Raw genomic sequence first — 14,755 nt, forward strand, 5'->3', positions numbered from 1 at the left:
CGTCTCTTCTTCTTATAGTGATGTTTTTAACCTAGACATTGTTAATGACCCCCATAGTGCTGTTACTGTATCTAAAAAGGAATTCAAAAATGTCTTTATTGGGACTAAATCTGACTTACGCAGGGCGAAATGCAGCTCCATGTCTACTCATGTATTTTATTATTCTAATATGTTGGAAGACAAGGGCATACCTAAGTACCTTAAATTTATAACCAAGCAATCGCATCAGTTTGTTCTTACGAGGTTAAGACTTGGTATCGTACATAACCTAGTGGCCTTCCCAGTGATGAAAATACATAGCCAATCCCCCTGCCCCTGTGATGGCTTATCTAGGCAAAGCACCTTGCACTTTATGCTTATCTGCCCTCTTTATATGCACCTTCGCCGTTATTACCTCAGACCTGTGTTTATAAAACACTCAGTGTATACTACAGCCCAAGCTCTGAAATTGTTATTTGCACTTGATTCTGTAGATATCTGTTTTTTTACCGCTACCTTTTTACTCAAAGCTGTTTTGTATCGGAAAAGTCTGGTTTTAATACTTTTTTTAATTCTAATACTGATGTGTTATTGTCCTCACTGTAATGTTTGCACCCTGTGTTTTTTTATTCTGTATGCTTTTGTGATTGTTTTTAATAATCGAATAAAGCTTTGAAATCTGAAATCTGAAGAAAAAAAAACTAGCTAGTGGGTGGAGGGAGGAAGAACACGGAGCACGAGGCTGATAAGAGTTTGTAGGAGTGAAGGAGAAAGTGAGCACAAAAGTAGAAAAAAAACAAAAAGCGCGATAAGGACAGGATAAATCTCTGGCCATAGTGCCGCATCCTCTCCTCCACTGAACACTATACTGCCCCATGTGAGAGAAAACCACACTCCCTTCAGCTACAGCCCTATAAACACCTGAAATGAAATCATGCACTATACAACAGCAATATGCTGCCTGAAAAAAAGTAATAATATCCTGGAAAAAGCAAACACTCATAAGGAATGCAAATTTAAGTAAAGCATGTGAAGTGTAAGCAGGAACAACATGGTTAACCTTAACGCGGTTACACTCATTCAGAAATCAAGGAATGGTTTTGACAGAAAAGTTAAGATATGACTACAGGACCCGTTTCAATGTCCAATGCTTATATCCTTACAAAATGTAAGCAGCATGGCTTAAAAAGACCACATCCCTGAGCACACAGCCGTGGTACACATTTTATAAACTAAAATAGGGAAAACAGCTGACAGGGTTCACATTAAAAGTTTTCCACTCCACACATCAACTAGGTATTGCGATACCTCCACTGTCCAGGAATGGTGCACTTCCCAACCCGGGGAAAACAATGCTGTTCAAAGAAAGACGAGAAAACCAAAGTAGCGCTTCACTGGCAAACTTTGTAAAGTGATGCCAATGTGTTTAAGTGTGAATAAAACCACTCTGGCCACTTTGTTACATAAAGTCACAACTTAAGGACTGCGGCGACCAGCCTGCAAGAAACGTCATGTTTGAAAAGGTAACACATTGCACCACTGATGTTTACATTTTAAGTCAACTGCATGGTCTGTGAGGGAGTATAAACCAGCGTAACTCTGCGCTGACTTATGAAATCGTGTGTTCTAATTAACAATACAGTTGTCCTGTAAACCTTGCACTTGGCCCACAATATTATTGAGTGACTGTATAGCCCATTCAAGAAAGCACAATTGGTTTTGGTACAACTGGTATTCCGAACTCACATGTTTGAAAGCGCTTTAATATGCGGGGAAAAAGGCGTTTGAGAATTTAAATATTTCCCTAAAATCACACAGCTTAAGTGGGGAAGTCGCCATTTATCCAGGTTTTGTGGTTTCACTTTGTAGAAATTAGCTATTAAATGGCAATTTGTCTCTTCTTTTTGGTGTTAATGCTCGTTGTTTTCGTTTATTCGTGCAATTTACATAGCGAAACTCGACCTGTATAGGAAGGAGGCTTTCTTTACATGAGAACCAGCTACATCTAAAGTCATATTAATGTTTTATAGGCATGCGAAAATGTAGTGATTTGCCCAAAATCACTGACGCGACGCAGAGACTGGAACCTCGTTACAAAGTCTGCAGCTCCGGCGGTAACGCCATGTCTCGGGTAGAGGGAGCGTTGAAAGGCAGGGTCGGCTCCTTATGGGCTCGAGGTTAAAAGAGGATCTAGCAGAGCCAGGATTCAAGCTTGCGCTTTCAGTGGCTCGACCAGCTCTTTCTTTTTCCTGCTACACACCTGCGCCTGCTGCCGCCTAGAGAGACATACCCCCAGATGCATTAAAGTTATGTTTTGCGAGTCCTTAATAGTGAATTTTAAAGAATCGCTATTAAAGACTCGCAAAACGGGATGCATGTAGGAATCGAAATGTTATTTGCGATTCCTACTGAATGGGAAAGCCATTCCTTATTTGCAAATAGCAATTAGCGAATCGCAAATGTGCAGCAATTTCAAGGGTGCCAGGGTGTCCAAAGGACACCCTGTTGCACCCCTGAAATGGTAATGTTCACTGGTGTTGTGCACACACATGTCCCAAAGACATGTGTGTGTGTAATATACAACTTAGAAAAATGCACTAAAGTGCATATTTCTAAGTTTTTGCTATTTACCACGTAGTTTGGATTTGCGGTAAATAGCGACCCCAGATTGCGAATTCGCAATCTTGGAATGGTTCATGTATTGCATTTAAGGAATCGCAAATTACGATTCCTTAAATGCAATCGCAATTTGAGAACTCGCAATTATTTGCGAATTCTTAAATTGCAAGTGCATGAACCATTGATGCATATCAAATGCCATTTTTGCGGGCGCAAACATCCGAATTTTGCGATTCGCAGCGTTTGCGCTCGCAAAAATGCTTGATGCATCTACCTGATAGTAACATGCATGGGTGAGACACTCCCTCCCCCACACACCGGTGTGCGGTGGGGATGAAAGACATTTTACTGTCTTCCATGTAAAAGGAAGTGTGACAACGTGCACGCCGGGTCAAACGGATGAAAATACAGAAAAGTACGACCAATTTTTCTAATGTAATTATCAGACTATGCAAGCCATAGTATATGGAAAATACATTGAATGTAGGTATTTTGTGAAGGTTTTCGTCCACACCTTAAGTGGTTATGGTTCATCGGCACTAAGTGGGTTAGCATCCAACAAAACGTCGAAAATGTATAACCATATAAACTACGGGGCTTATTTACAAGCCCCTTGCGCCGCGGTTGAGTCACGTTTTCCCGCAATTAAAAGTGGCGCACCGGCAGAGCAGGGGGCTTGTAAATAAGCCCCTATGTACTTCTGGGTAAAGCAAGGGGACCAGGGTGCGTGAAGTAAAATATTTCTTTAGGTTACAGCTGAGGCTTTTACATACATGGGCAAGTTTGCCCAGAGGGCACACGTTCCAAGCCTTAAACCCGCACTGCACCTCCGGGAAAGGGACGTTTATAGTTCCTGTGTATAGATTAATGCGTCACAACATTTCGCATAAAATTCAATGTTGTTTAGCACCATGCTACTTGCATTAGAATAAATAAAACAAAATAAATAAAACAGCCCCCCTCCCCCAAGCAAAGTTCTTGTCCCGGGACCCCAACATTCTTAAAATCAATCAATCAATCAATCATGGACATTTATAAAGCGCGCTACTCACCCGTGAGGGTCTCAAGGCGATGGGGGGTGGGAGGGGTTGGTGCTGCTCGAAGAGCCAGGTCTTGAGGTGCTTCCTGAAGCTGAGATGGTCCTGGGTCAGTCGTAGGTGACTGGGGAGCGAGTTCCAGGTCTTCGCTGCCAGGTAGGAGAAAGATCTTCCTCCGGAGGTGGTCCTGCGAATTCGAGGTACGATGGCGAGGGCGAGGCTGGCGGAGCGGAGCTGGCGGTGTAGAATGAGAGGCGGCTGTTGAGGTAGGCGGGGCCCAAGTTGTGGAGCGCTTTGTGTGCGTGGGTGAGCAGTCTGAACGTGATCTTTTTGTTGACGGGGAGCCAGTGGAGGTTTCTCAGGTGGGTGGACATGTGGCTGTGGCGAGGGATGTCGAGGATGAGTCGAGCGGCGGTGTTTTGTGGCTGGAGGCGAGTCTGAAGTTTGGCGGTAGTTCCTGCGTATAGGGCGTTCCCGTAGTCCAGTCGGCTGGTGACGAGGGCCTGGGTGACTGTTCTTCTGGTTTCTGTGGGGATCCATCGGAAGATCTTTCGAAGCATACGCAGGGTGTTGAAGCAGGAGGATGAGACGGCGTTGACTTGTTTGGTCATCATGAGGGAGGAGTCCAGGATGAAGCCCAGGTTGCGTGCGTGGTCCGTGGGCGTCGGAGCAGTGCCCAGCGCCGAGGGCCACCAGTCGTCCCAGGCGGAGGGGGATTGTCCGAGGATGAGGACTTCCGTCTTGTCGGAGTTGAGCTTGAGACAGCTGTGCTTCATCCAGTCTGCTACCTCTTTCATTCCTTCCTGGAAGTTGGTTTTGGCGGTTGCTGGGTCCTTGGTGAGGGAGAGTATCAGCTGGGTGTTGTCGGCGTAGGAGATGATGTTGATGTTGTGTTTTCGTGCAATGGTGGCGAGGGGGCTCATGTAGATGTTGAAGAGAGTTGGACTGAGTGAAGATCCTTGGGGTATGCCGCAGATGATCTTGGAGGCCGCGGACCGGAAGGGGGGGAGGCGGACTCTCTGGGTTCTTCCGGAGAGGAACGAGGTGATCCAGTCCAGTGCTTTACCTTGGATTCCAGTGTTGCTGAGGCGGTGTATTAGGGTGCGGTAACATAGGGTGTTGAAGGCTGCTGAGAGATCCAGGAGAATGGGGGCGGCGGTTTCTCCGTTGTCGATCAGGGTTCGGATGTCGTCTGTGGCTGCGATGAGGGCGGCCTCAGTGCTGTGGTTGGCTCGGAATCCGGACTGGGAAGGGTCGAGCGAGTTGTTGTTCTCGAGGAAAGCGGTCAGCTGTTTGTTGACGGTCTTTTCGATGACTTTGGCCGGGAAGGGGAGAAGAGAGTTGGGTCGGAAGTTCTTGAGGTTCTTGGGATCAGCTGTGGGTTTCTTCAAGAGGGCATTGATCTCTGCATGTTTCCAGCTTTCAGGGAAGGTGGCTGACGAGAAGGAGCTGTTTATGACATTCCGCAGGTGCGGTGCGATGGTGGTGCCGGCTTTGTTGAAGATGTGATGTGGGAATGGGTCGGAGGGTGAGCTGGAGTGGATTGTACTCATGACGTGGACGGTGTCTTCACTGCTGATGGGATTCCAGGAGTTGATGGTGATGGGGAGGGTCGCAGGTTTGGTGTTCGGTGGTGAAGTTTGGGGTCCGAAGCTGTCATGAATATCTGCAATTTTGTGGTGGAAGAACGTGGCGAGGGAGTTGCAGAGGTCTTGCGAGGGGGTGACGTCGGTGTAGCTGGCGTTGGGGTTGCAGAGCTCTTTGACGATGCTGAAGAGTTCCTTGCTGTTGTGGGTGTTGTTGTCCAGTCGCTCTTTGAATGATGTCCTCTTGGTGTTCCGGATCTGCTGGTGGTATTCGCGGGTGGCGGCTTTGAGGCCTGTCATGTTTTCTGTAGTCCGTTCTTGGCGCCAGGTCTTTTCGAGCGTTCTGCAGGATCTCTTTGCGGCCTTGAGGGTGTCAGTGAACCATGAGGGTTTTCTGGTGGTGGACTTGCTGCGGGGGTTTTTCATTGGGGCAAGGTCGTTGGCGCAGTTGGTGATCCACTGTGCGAAGTTGAGTGCTGCGTTGTTGGTGTCGGGTGTGTTGGTGACAGCAGGAGGGTTCGCGCTCAGTGAAGTGGCAAGCAGGCCCGTGGTGATTTTACTCCAGCATCTGCGGGGGACCCGGTGTGTGTGGTGGTGGGATGTGATCTTCTTGAAAGTGAAGTGTATGCAGGTGTGGTCGGTCCAGTGTAGTCCCATAGAGTGGTTGAAGGCGACGTGGTTACTGGCGGAGAAGATGGCGTCGAGGTGGTGGCCGGCACGGTGGGTGGGGGTGTTCACAAGTTGCTTGAGTCCGAGGTTGGCGAGGTTGGCGAGCAGGGTGGTGGCGGCGTTGTCGTTGTTGTTCTCCAGGTGGAAGTTCAGGTCTAGGAGGATGTATTCTGGTGAGGCTAGGGCGTGCGGGCTGATGATGTCGGCGAAGGATTCGCTGAATTGTGTGCGTGGGCCTGGGGGTCTGTAGATGAGCGTTCCTTTGAGGGTGGTCTGGGGGTCGGTGGGGATTTGGAAGTGTAGGTGTTCGGCGGTGGGGGTGGTGTCTTCGGCGTTGGTTGTGATGCTGCTGGTGTCTTTGTAGATGATGGCTATCCCTACTCCTGTTTTGTTGGCTCGGTCCTTCCGGGTGATTTGCAGCCGTCCTTGATAGCTGTGGCGATGTCGGGGGCTGAGGAGGCGTTTATCCAGGTTTCCGTGAGGAAGGCGACATCTGGTGCTGTTGTGTTGAGGAGGTCCCAGAGTTCGATGGCGTGCTTGTGGACGGAGCGGGTGTTGAGGAGGATGCACTTGAGGTGGTTGTTGTTGCTGTTTGCTTTGGCGGGCGGAGTGCGGGGTCAGAGACAGGTGAATTTGCAGGCTTGACAGGTGAAGGGTCCGTGGGTGCGTATGGGGGTGGCTTGGTAGCAGGCGGGCGGACGTCCGGTGTTGAGTGCGATGAGGGCGGCACTGTCGTATCGCAGTCGGTTGGGTTGGGTCCGGCGAGGTCCAGGGGTTCTGGCGCTGGGCGCGGTCCAGGCGCAGACGGGCTTGCCTTTGGCGCGCCTTCAACCCCAATTTAAAGGAGTTGACGAAACTACCACAAAATAGAACCGGTATCGACAACGATGCAATAATATACAAAATGTAGTTGGCATCATTGCTTAGCACTTGGCCTTTCCAAAACACCAAAACATGAATATCTTTATTTTTTTCTCTGACCCAAGTGACATTTTGTTTGCTTTCGATACTTGCACAAGTGCCACCATTGCCTACGAAACTTTTCTTCTTGTGTTTGAGTGTCTGCCATTTATTGCAGTATTATACCTCTACTTGTACTTTGTAAGCTTTTGTAACCTGCACACATGTCACTTTTTCTTCCTGTAATGTACCGTTTGCTACCCCTTGTATTTTGTTGGCTCACAATTGTCACATTTGCCTCATGTAACTTAATGTTTGCTTTTGTAATTTGTTCACTTGTAATGCTCTCATGTATCACTTCTGTTTCTATTGTGAAGCGCTCTGACACCTTCGGGTAAAGTCAGCGCTATATAAAAACTCATAAAATAAATAAAACAAAACAGCTGGGGTGTGTTACATAAAGAGTCACAACTTAAGGACTGCGGCAGCCAGCCTGCAAGAAACGTCATGTTTGAAAAGGTAACACATTGCACCACTGATGTTTACATTTTAAGTGAACTGCATGGTGTGTGAGGGAGTATAAACCAGCGTAACTCTGCACTGACTTAGGAAACCGTGTGTTCTAATTAACAATACAGTTGTCCTGTAAACCTTGCACATGGCCCACAATATTATAGAGCGACAGTATAGTCCATTCAAGAAAGCACAATGGGCTTTGGTACAACTGGTATCCGAACTTACGTTAGAAAGCTCTTTAATATGCGGCGATAAAGGCGTTTGAGAATTTAAATATTTCCCTAAAATCACATAGTTAAAGCGGGGAAGCCGCCATTTATCCAGGTTTTGTTGTTTCACTGTGTAGAAATTAGATGGCAATTGGTCTCTTCTTTTTGGTGTTAATGCTGGTTGTTTTCATCTCTTCGTGCAATTTATATAGCGAAACTTGACCTGTATAGGAAGGGGGTTTTCTTTACATGAGCACCAGCTACATCTAAAGTCACATTTATGTTGTTTTATAGGCATGCGAAAATGTAGTGATTTGCCCAAAATCACTGACGCAGCGCCGAGACTGGAACCTCGTTACAAAGTCTGCAGCTCTGGCCGTAACGCCACGTCTCGGGTAGGGGGAGCGTTGAAAGGCAGAAGCCACTTGGAGGCTCGGCTCGTTATGGGCTTGAGGTTTCAAGAGGATCTAGCAGAGCCACGGTTCAAGCTTGCGCTTTCAGTGGCTCGACCAGCTCTTTAATTTTCCTGCTACACACCCGCGCCTGCTGCCGCCTAGAGAGACATAGTAACATGCGTGGGTGAGACACTCCCTCCCCCACACACCGGTGTGGGGTGGGGATGCAAGACATTTTACTGTCTTACATGTAAAAGGAAGTGCGACCGTGTGCACGCCGGGTCAAACGGATGAAAATACAGAAAAGTACGACCAATTTTTCTAATGTAATTATCAGACTATGCAAGCCATAGTATATGGAAAATACATTGAATGTGAAGGTTTTTGTCTACACCTTCTTAAGTGGTTATGGTTCATCTGCACTAAGTGGGTTAGCATCCTACAACAAGTCGAAAATGTATAAACATATACACTATGGGGCTTTTTACAAGCCCCTTGGCCACCGTTGAGTCACTGTTTCCCGCAATTTAAAGTGGCGCACCGGCAGAGCAAGGGGCTTGTAAATAAGCCCCTATGTACTTCTGGGTAAAGCAAAGGGACGAGGGTGCGCGAAGTAAAATATTTGATACGTTACAGCTGAGGCTTTTACATAAATGGGCAAGTTTGCCCAGAGGGCACACGTTCCAAGCCTTAAACCCCGCACTGCACCTCCGGGAAAGGGACGTTTATAGTTCCTGTGTATAGATTACTGCGTCACAACATTTCGCACTAAATTCAATGATGTTTAGCACCATGCTACTTGCATTAAAATAAATAAAGCAGTATAAATAAAACAGTTGAACTGAACAGCCTCCCCCAAGTATAGTTCTTGTTCGAGGACCCCCACATTCTTAAAATGACCCTAATTTAAAGAAGTTGATGAAACTACCACAAAAGACTCGATATGAAAACGCTAAAGTGATAATAGAACCGGTAACCACAACGATGCATTAATGTACAAAATGGAGTTGGCATCATCACTTAGCACTTGGCATTTCCAAAATACCAAAACATTATCTTTATTTTTTTCTCTGACCCAAGTGACAAAGGGGAGTAGCGCATGTTTATAGACGAATGAAGCGGTGAAATTAAACAAACATACATTCAATACCCAAAAAGCATAACCCGTTAGTGGCAACGTTAAATCAAATATATTCGAAGGGCACATTTTATGGGACACAAAAACCTACATTTAAACCAGCACCGCCTCTCCCCTACCTCCTCCACCACCGAGGAACGCGTAGGAAAGACTGCAAAAATGCAAACAAAAATAAAAAAATAGCCGGAAACGCGATAATGAATCCCGCCCCTGCCGGACTGGTGACCTGACTCATGGTTGCCAGGGCGATATTTTAGAAAATATGTTTGCGACACCGTAAGTCACGTCACCCAGTCCTCGAGAGCCGGGATCACAGCTGGACAAATCATCCGAACACGGGCTTTGTCCAGTGGCAGGCCTCCGTTTGGCGAGGCCGGCCAATGGAAGAAGGGGAGTGGTTTCATGCCCCTTCTTGCTAACAAGAACTCTCGCCTGCGACAGCGCATGCACTGCAACGCAGGCTTCGACCTAAAAAGGAAAGAGGCAACATTCTGGTACATTAGCTGAATTTGTATGGCGCTCATATCTCCCCAATGAGTATCCTGGCTCTAGAGTAGCATGCCGGGTCCAGGCTGGGACTTAATAAAGAACTATGTTTTGAGTTCTAGGATCTGATATATTGGGAGAGATCGTGCCACGCTTTGGGAGCTTGGTATGAAAAAGTGTGAATGCTGAATACAGCTCTCCGGATGCGGGGTGCGTGATCCAGCAGGAGGTTGGTCAAGCGGATAGTTCTGGATGGTGTGTGGATGCGGACGCTGCTGTTCAGGTAGGTGTATTAAATGGTAAATTAGAAGTGCCGGTACTCACTAATTAGACTAAATAGGCATTTAGGGGTGTGTCTAGAGGCGGGTCTGTGAGCCAGGAATTTAATAATAGCCACATAAGTAAGCTTTATTGCAAATGCTCTGATCGTCATGTAAAGCGCTTAAATGCCCATGGGCCAAATTTGCGCAAAATCAAACTGCCTCCTTACATAAGAGACATGGCAAGCATCAGCTTCTATGTCATACGTGCAGAGCCTTATTTTTGGCAGTTTGATATTGCGCGAATTTGGGTCATGGGCATTTAAGCGATTTGCATACAATCAGAATAGCTGCATTAAAGCTTACTTTTTTAAGACCCCTGGTTAAGGGAGTTGTCCAGAGCCACAGGATGATGAGCGGACGTCCGTATTTGACCCTTGTTCTTCAATTCCACTCTCGGCACCGCTGACCATATGCTCGTTCTTGTTGCGATGCCAATGAGAACCAGAGCCGCAACTAGAGTCACATTTCAGGAGGGGGGGGGAGCTAATTCTTTCAGCAATAGGCAGCAGAGATGCAGGGGCTCTAAGAAGGGGTGAGAAACAACAAAGCCTCATTAAAAAGTAATTGGTCTTTTAAAGACCTGTGAAGTCCTCGGGTGCGGCTGTGCGCGCGCCCCGTAAACTTTCTCATCCCGGGCTGCCATGCGATGGGAGAGGGGGGCTGGGGTGTCTGAAGCTCTTTGATCCCAATGGGCTTGCTCGCCTGATGAGAACCTAGCACTGCAGGAGTACCCCAGTACAGAAATACACAGGCTGCCTGTTGCCAGCCAGAGCAGCACCTCAACATGCACCATCTGTTGCACGTACCGGTACTTCAGGGCCTGAGCCCTGCTGCTTCATGGAGTACCGATACTCTTCTTGAGTGAAAATAAGTTCCGGTACTCATGGGGAAAAAACTGAGAAGTGCCGGTACTCTGTATTGGTGAGCACCGGCCCATTTAAAGCACTGGGGGTGGGCCCTAGGGTGTGGAGGACCTTGTATTTATTTGTGAAAAATCTGTAGGGTGCTCGCTTGTGAATAGGAAGCAAATGCAGATTTTTGAGGTGGAGAGGGGGTGGTTACTCAGTGGCTTGGCTGCTTTATTTTGGACGATCTGGAGGTGTCTGTTGAGGGGAGTGGAGATTCCTGCATACAGTGTTACCGTAGTAGAGTTTGCTGGTGATCAGGGCTTGGCTGGTTATGCTCTGGGTGTCAAGTGGGAACCATTTCAAGATCTTTATGAGGAGGCTGAGGGTGTGGAAGCAGGAGGACTTCGCTGTGTTGATTCAGGTGGTTATTGAGAGTCGTTTGTCCACTACTATTCCAAGTTCAGCTGACCACTGGAGTCCAGAGAGCGGTGTTGTTCCTTAAGTGAACCGATTCTGTTTTGTAGGAGTTGAGCTTAAGGCAGTTGGCTTTCAGCCGGATGGAAGATCAAGTTGGTGGTAGCAGAAGATTATGATGTAAGGCTAACCCCTGTTAGAAAGCAGCAAATCAATTGGAGTGCAGGTCCTCTTATTCCAGAGTCGTTGAAAGAGGATGGGTTGACAGATAGTGTCAAAGGTAAATGTAAATGTGAATCCGTATTTGTAAAGCGCAAACTACTCACCCTTAGGGTCTCAAGGTGCTGGGGGGTCTTCAGGAGGCTACTCAAGACCTGGCTTTTCAAGCAGTAGCAGCACCCCTCCCCTCAGTGCCTTGAGACCCTCACGGGTGAGTAGTGCGCTTTACAAATGTTATGATTGATTGATTGATTGATTGTTGTGGAAATTAAGTGAGCTATTGCCCAGAGTCACATACCGCCGGATCCGGGGATCGAACCGTGAAACCTGTGCTCCGAAGTCAGCTGCCCTGGCCGCTGCACAATACCTCTCCGCTCAAAGGTAGCGGTTAGGATGAGCAGCATGAGTGCTACGGTGTCATCTCTGCTCAGGATTACGCAAATATTGTCGTTAGCGGCAGTAAGTGGTTTCAGTACTGTGGTTGGCTCTGAAGCCCGATTGAGAAGAGTCAAGGAGTTGGTTGTGGTTGAGGTGATCTGATAGCTGTCAATTGATGAGGCTTTTGAGGATTTTTGCTGGGTAGGGAAGCAGGGAGATGGTTGGTAGTTAGCCAGTATTTTTGGGTCTGCCAAGTGTTTCTTTAGGAGGGGGAGAATGGTAGCATGCTTTCAACTTTCTGGACAGGTGTGAGCGTCAAGGAAGTTGTTGAGAATCGGGGTGAGCGACGTATAGATGGGGTCAAGTCCTCTGGTGAAGATGAAGTGATGGCATGGGTCCAAGGGGGTTCTGGGCAGACAGATAACATGGTTGATGCTATATCTACCACAGAGATTTCCGGTTTGCATTGTATGGTGTTCTTGGGTGGCTTGTCTCATCAGACTGGAGGGTGGCATGGGGGAAATGGTCTAGTTGGAAACCAAAGCGGTTATATATATACTGCTGATTCTGTTATGGAAAAAGTCGAAGAACTGGTTGCAGAGGTTTGGGGAGGGGTGATAGTGTTGACCCTGGCATCTGCAGGCTGAAGACTTTTACAATAGCGAATTTGTATTTGGCATTGTTGGAGTTTTTTTTGATTCAGCCAGTCAGGGCTGAGCGCATAGTGTCTCTGATTTGCTGCTAGTAGTGCCAGAGGTTTGATTTGAATATTCTTTTGTTGTTATCATCATGTGTATGCCTCCAACAGTGATCTGTCTGTCTGCAGTGGCATTTGTGGAGTCTGAGGTATTCCGTGTACCAGCTTGCTTGAGGTCTTTTCCTGGATGTGGCAGTGGTTTTGTGTGAGGCAACAGAGCCCAAGCAGAAGGTGATCTAGTTATTGAATTAACTGATAGTTTGAGGGAAGTTTTCTTGGAATTGTTGGAGGTTGGTTTGGAGGTCAGTGAACCAGGCTTCTTCAGAGATTTTGCTCCAGTTTTGCAATTTGGTCTTGGAACGTGCAGGCCAAGCCTTGGGATATGCAGGCTGAAGCAGATCAGGGAGTGGTTCATTCAAGTGAGGGGTGTGGTTTGGTCTACTATGATGTTGTTGTAATTTGTGAAGATGGGTTTAAGGAGATGTTCTGAGGTGCGAGTGTGGCCCTTCATGCCTTGGGTGAGTATAAGGGTGTTGACGTTCTGTGTGGTCTCTCAGGTGGCAGTTAAGGCCCCCGCGGTGGATGAAAGAGCTGGAATTAACGACAATGGAGGTGATGAGTTCTGAGATGTTGTTTCCTGCATTGGCTGGGGTCTGGGTGGTTGGTAGTGGACGACTCCTCCCTGGAGATATGATATTTGAAAGATGCATTCATGTTGTGGACCATGTCATGCAAGCTGAACCCAACAATCGGGGGAAATGGATGTCTGCTACAGCTAAAGGGTGGAATATTGCTATCAATTTTTTGTAAACTCATCTCTTTATGGCACCCTCTCATCCCATACTTATTTTGTATTTGTGGGGAAAGCACGCACAATTTTAATAGTTTCTTCATGAAAAACTGTAATGATATTACTTATATAATACATTTCTGCTTTTATCTGAAACGAAAATATGATATTCCTTTTTAATTCATGCCCATCTTGTGTCACAAACTTCAATTCATTTCCGTCTTATTTCACAAATATGTTTACATTTATACTATGCAATGCAGAGTTTTGTTTTCATACGATGATCACCTATACGGAGATGCCACCAGAGCTTAGGCACCCCCATCGTGGACTCCGCCCACCCATTGAGGGGAAGACATTGGCTGCCGAAGTAGCAGATAAATGTGGATAATAGTCAGCCGGGCAGGAGCTCAATTCATAAATCGCTGCCATGCACCACCATTTCCTTCTTGATGCAGACTCAAACGTATTTGGAAAGCTCAGTTTGAAAAGCCTTTTATTTGAAGTAGAAACAAAAGGTATAATCTCTATCCTTCAAGTATGTTTTAGACTGGAATATGGTGCATCAGGCTTTCAATGTATAGCCAAATCGACTAAATAGGCAGCTATCAAGAAGCAAAGTATATTCATGGACTTTATGAATGTTTGCACGTCTTAACACTAACTATCAACTGAAGTTATGTTTGAGTTATACCCAGGGAGAACAAATTGATATCACTCAGAACCCTCTGAGAGAACAAATTGGTATCACTTAGAACCCTCTGGCGACATGTTTGGAGTATGCCTGAGTTAGGTTTTAGCTCTTCTTCTATAATCTATCCTCCAACAGGATTGGAAGAGCCCTCTTCATCAATAAAGCTGATTTTCCTAAAGTGTATGGCATCTCTAATCCTATCCTGATTCTTATCAATAATGTGATTTTGGTAAGTAGTAAAAATAGACCACATTGCTTCTTTAATGTATGCTTTCAGTTTTGTATAGATGAATCTCAAAACAAACCATTATTATTCAAAGGGCCATTGTTTGACTTAAGGAAACCATGTAAGATTGATGCTGTAGAATTTGTGGGACTCTTTCATTATGACTATTTAGATTTGCAGCTGTTTTGTTCCTTGGAATGGACTCTCTAAATTGCCAAAATTGCTTATGGCTAGTAGAAGAATGCTCAATGTATGCTACATGTGAAATTACATGTTGATCATTAAGTAAGACGCCAAACATTGAAAATTACTTGGGTTAAGCATGCAAATATGGAGTAATGCAATAGAGTGTAGCACACTTACTGCAAATGCACCAGCAAAAATTATTACAAGCAACTATTAGGTGATCTCTGGTTTATTTTTAAGTAGATTTTTGTCAGGGACGCTGCAGTTGCTGATATATTATCAATGGCTTTGTTGGTTAGCCCACCCACTATCAAACACAATCTTGGCTGATCTGTGCACTGCGGTATAGTCCAATGCGTTCAGTGGTTTCTGTATGTCAAAAAAACTCCAGGGTATATGGTCTCACTTCACTTTCTTCTAATTAGGATTCACCAGACTGGTCAACC

General features: G+C 46.3%; 1 protein-coding gene across 2 annotated transcripts in view; it reads right to left on the minus strand.

Moving 5' to 3' along the window:
* The window catches only part of CFAP74 (cilia and flagella associated protein 74), a 1,279,283-nt gene that overhangs the window by 233,148 nt on the left and 1,031,380 nt on the right, over positions 1 to 14,755 (minus strand). The gene's annotated exons all lie outside the window — the stretch shown is intronic.

Source organism: Lissotriton vulgaris, chromosome 5 (genome assembly GCF_964263255.1).
Source record: "Lissotriton vulgaris chromosome 5, aLisVul1.2, whole genome shotgun sequence".
NCBI classification, from domain to species: domain Eukaryota; kingdom Metazoa; phylum Chordata; class Amphibia; order Caudata; family Salamandridae; genus Lissotriton; species Lissotriton vulgaris.